General features: G+C 53.2%; 1 non-coding gene across 1 annotated transcript in view; it reads right to left on the reverse strand.

Moving 5' to 3' along the window:
- The window catches only part of LOC124772251, a 1,909-nt gene extending 578 nt beyond the window's left edge, over positions 1 to 1,331 (reverse strand). Inside the window, exon 1 of the ribosomal RNA XR_007013912.1 lies at positions 1 to 1,331. This exon is cut by the window's left edge and continues 578 nt beyond it. This is a non-coding gene — a ribosomal RNA (small subunit ribosomal RNA).
- Between the last annotated feature and the right edge of the window lie 3,669 nt (positions 1,332 to 5,000).

Raw genomic sequence — 5,000 nt, forward strand, 5'->3', positions numbered from 1 at the left:
CAATCCTTCCGGTGTCCGGGCCTGGTGAGGTTTCCCGTGTTGAGTCAAATTAAGCCGCAGGCTCCACTCCTGGTGGTGCCCTTCCGTCAATTCCTTTAAGTTTCAGCTTTGCAACCATACTTCCCCCGGAACCCAAAAGCTTTGGTTTCCCGGAGGCTGCCCGCCGAGTCATCGGAGGAACTGCGGCGGATCGCTGGCTGGCATCGTTTATGGTTAGAACTAGGGCGGTATCTGATCGCCTTCGAACCTCTAACTTTCGTTCTTGATTAATGAAAACATACTTGGCAAATGCTTTCGCTTCTGTTCGTCTTGCGACGATCCAAGAATTTCACCTCTAACGTCGCAATACGAATGCCCCCGCCTGTCCCTATTAATCATTACCTCGGGTTCCGAAAACCAACAAAATAGAACCGAGGTCCTATTCCATTATTCCATGCACACAGTATTCAGGCGGGCTTGCCTGCTTTAAGCACTCTAATTTGTTCAAAGTAAACGTGCCGGCCCACCGAGACACTCAATAAAGAGCACCCTGGTAGGATTTCAACGGGGTCCGCCTCGGGACGCACGAGCACGCACGGGGCGGTCGCACGCCTTCGGCTCGCCCCACCGGCAGGACGTCCCACGATACATGCCAGTTAAACACCGACGGGCGGTGAACCAACAGCGTGGGACACAAATCCAACTACGAGCTTTTTAACCGCAACAACTTTAATATACGCTATTGGAGCTGGAATTACCGCGGCTGCTGGCACCAGACTTGCCCTCCAATAGATACTCGTTAAAGGATTTAAAGTGTACTCATTCCGATTACGGGGCCTCGGATGAGTCCCGTATCGTTATTTTTCGTCACTACCTCCCCGTGCCGGGAGTGGGTAATTTGCGCGCCTGCTGCCTTCCTTGGATGTGGTAGCCGTTTCTCAGGCTCCCTCTCCGGAATCGAACCCTGATTCCCCGTTACCCGTTACAACCATGGTAGGCGCAGAACCTACCATCGACAGTTGATAAGGCAGACATTTGAAAGATGCGTCGCCGGTACGAGGACCGTGCGATCAGCCCAAAGTTATTCAGAGTCACCAAGGCAAACGGACCGGACGAGCCGACCGATTGGTTTTGATCTAATAAAAGCGTCCCTTCCATCTCTGGTCGGGACTCTGTTTGCATGTATTAGCTCTAGAATTACCACAGTTATCCAAGTAACGTGGGTACGATCTAAGGAACCATAACTGATTTAATGAGCCATTCGCGGTTTCACCTTAATGCGGCTTGTACTGAGACATGCATGGCTTAATCTTTGAGACAAGCATATGACTACTGGCAGGATCAACCAGGGAGCTGCGTCAACTAGAGCTGAGCAGCCGGCCGCCCGGGAGTGTGTCCCGGGGGCCCGCGCGAACACGCAAGCGTCCGCTCAATCATTCTGCAAACAGGAGGAGGCTGAGCTCCCCTGCACAATACACCTCGAAACCCTCTCAGGTCCCGGCGGCGCGCAGCGCCGTCCCAAGTACTTGGTCGGGTTCGAGAGAGGCGCAATCGCCCGGAGTTAGGCGAGTAGACGCTTTCGGTGCGACCACCCGTGCTCCCAACTGAGCTTGCCGCTGCCGACAGAGGCCCGGGAGCGTGCTGTCGTGGCATTGCCGGCGGGAGACAACACGCGCCACCTACGGTGACCGGCAGCTCCAACGCCAGCGCCACAGAAGGACAAAAGCCCCACTTGGGTGCCGAAGCGAACTCTCCCAGCACAGCGCACGCGCCAACACATCCGCACAGCTGCGATACAAACCACCAGCGAGAACCGCTGGGGCGACCGAGCAGCAGACGGCGTCGCGGCGCCGAGCGCCGGGCGGCAGCGCATCCTCAACGCACACAGTCCTCAATCGGACCAGCACACTGAAGATGTCCACCGCGCTTCGCACCGGGCCCGCGAGGACCTACTTTGGCCGCACGGCGCCGCGCGCAGGGTGCGCCGGCGCGCAGCTGCGACGCCTGCCGCGTCCGTCGGCCGGCGCGCCTGCCACTGGCCGCCCCCACCAGCCGGCTGTAGCGCGTGCGCCCACGCACCGCGCGGCCAGCACGCCGGGAGGCGCCCCCTCACCGGCCGGGGACGGTCCCACCCAGCCACCGCCGCGTATCGCTTCACACCCAGATGCCGTTCAGTTTCGTCGGCATGGTGGGTATCGCTGGAACAACCGGTTAGTACCTCAACCTATCGTCGCCATCACCGATTCACCCCTAGCGAGAACAACCGCACCACAACAGGTTACCATTTGTTCATTTGCGTAACTTCACCAGAAAACGCAGGCGTCCATCGCCATTTGCAACTTCCACGATTATTGCATGCCTGTGTCAGGTGTCACGCCACACTACGTCTGCCCACATACACGCAACAAAATGTGCACGCCTAGACAATACGTGGAAGGTGGCCCCCGTACGTATGCGATGTCCATTGCTCGAACGACTGTCAACCGGCCTCTGTAGCATGTCGCAGATATGGAACGCGGTGCACCATGCCATCACGGTGTGTGAGGAGAGACGACTAGGTCCGAATACATCAACAGACAGCTCATGCTGATCGCCATCCACGGCGTCCGTTCCTCCCACACGTCTCTATGGCGTACCACACTGCAATCCAGCTCTCATAGGGAGACGACACGTAGCTGCGTGCACAATATTTGCACTGTATGGTCCGCCGTTTTTGGGCGCAGTCGTTGTACGGTCACACATGTGCCACGATGTATCATTCAGTACATAAGGACGAATGTGCAGTACAGATTGTGGTTTACGCGTACGACATTAGCGGACAGTTGACACAGGCCGCACCACAACGTAGCCTGAGTACGTCGCATGCGGAGGGCATTGAACATGCAAAGTTCTCACCAACCAGCTTGCGAAGGCAGGGGGCAAGGTGGGGACGTGGGGAGGGGCGGCATGTACGTCCTGCTGCCATCCACATTACAGTGTACAGCAGGAGCATGTGGAAAGTGAGCAAGACTTGCAAGGTGTTTAACATGAAGCGATACACAGGGGAGCGGGGAGTGCGAGTAGCGAACTATATTGCGAGGGTTGCGGGTGGGCAACACTACACTAATTGAACGAGTCGTATAACAATTACAGAGCAGGTTTAGGCGACAACGTGGGTTACGTTAGGCGACAACGTGGGTTAGGTTAAGGCACGACGTGGGTTAGGTTAAGGCACGACATGGGTTAGGTTAAGGCACAACATGGGTTAGGTTAAGGCACAACATGGGTTAGGTTAAGGCACAACATGGGTTAGGTTAAGGCACAACATGGGTTAGGTTAAGGCACAACATGGGTTAGGTTAAGGCACAACATGGGTTAGGTTAAGGCACAACATGGGTTAGGTTAAGGCACAACATGGGTTAGGTTAAGGCACAACATGGGTTAGGTTAAGGCACAACATGGGTTAGGTTAAGGCACAACATGGGTTAGGTTAAGGCACAACATGGGTTAGGTTAAGGCACAACATGGGTTAGGTTAAGGCACAACATAGGTTAGGTTAAGGCACAACATAGGTTAGGTTAAGGCACAACATGGGTTAGGTTAAGGCACAACATGGGTTAGGTTAAGGCACAACATGGGTTAGGTTAAGGCACAACATGGGTTAGGTTAAGGCACAACATGGGTTAGGTTAAGGCACAACATGGGTTAGGTTAAGGCACAACATGGGTTAGGTTAAGGCACAACATGGGTTAGGTTAAGGCACAACATGGGTTAGGTTAAGGCACAACATGGGTTAGGTTAAGGCACAACATGGGTTAGGTTAAGGCACAACATGGGTTAGGTTAAGGCACAACATAGGTTAGGTTAAGGCACAACATAGGTTAGGTTAAGGCACAACATAGGTTAGGTTAAGGCACAACATAGGTTAGGTTAAGGCACAACATAGGTTAGGTTAAGGCACAACATAGGTTAGGTTAAGGCACAACATAGGTTAGGTTAAGGCACAACATAGGTTAGGTTAAGGCACAACATAGGTTAGGTTAAGGTACAACATAGGTTAGGTTAAGGTACAACATAGGTTAGGTTAAGGTACAACATAGGTTAGGTTAAGGTACAACATAGGTTAGGTTAGGTTAGGTTACACGTTGTTGTAAGGAAAGGTGTAGGGGGGGGCGGGGGCGGCAGGTTCGTTGATAGTGATTATAGTAAGTGAATGCTTGTGACATGATCAGATTTGTCACGTCAGGATGCACCTTTGGCTTATTAGAGGCGGCGCTCCAATTCTATGCTTGTGTCAGACCTGTGTCTTTGACTCATGTCATTGTTTGTGCGCTGTGACAGGAGGTACTATTGTGATGTTGGGTGCACCGTTGTATAGGACATGTGTGGGTGTTGGTGCCTGATCTGCGCAATGGTGGATGTCGAAAGGGTGGGATATTGTATTTTCCGCATGGACCTCCTGGTCTGGTTGTGATAGTGTGGATTGTGTAATGTGGCGGAGAGGATGCACTGGATGTTGTTCCATGCTGGTGCTTACATATTGTATGTGCGCCCGTTAGAAGCAGAGAGTGGTGCGTGATCAGAGTGGCTGGCTGACGTGTGGTTCCCATTGTGGGCAGACTCTTTCAGCATGTATACGGACAGTTGTATATATATTCTGTAGTTTGATGGCTCTGCATTGATTACTAATCAGCGCCGTGTGTACGGGTAATCTGGTTCCAGTCCAAAATGTTCCATCTGTGTACATTAGTGACAAAGACTCCCCTCATGCAGTGGGGCTCGGTCTGTTATAACTCTTCCGCGTAATATATTTGCCCCACGTTTTTGCGACTGCGAGTGCGAGTGCAACGCGCATGGGGACCGACATGCTGATGGCTCGGTATCGGACGCCGTACAGTGAGCAACGCGATCGCGTCTCTCGCTCGTAAGTGGTACAGGTCGCGGCTCATGTATAGGGACAGCGGGAATGTCGCATATTGGCAATAACTCTTCATGAAACGCACGTTATAGGGGTGGATTGCACTTTACGAGTGCGGGAAACG

This window comes from Schistocerca piceifrons, unplaced genomic scaffold, assembly GCF_021461385.2.
Source record: "Schistocerca piceifrons isolate TAMUIC-IGC-003096 unplaced genomic scaffold, iqSchPice1.1 HiC_scaffold_936, whole genome shotgun sequence".
NCBI lineage: Eukaryota > Metazoa > Arthropoda > Insecta > Orthoptera > Acrididae > Schistocerca > Schistocerca piceifrons.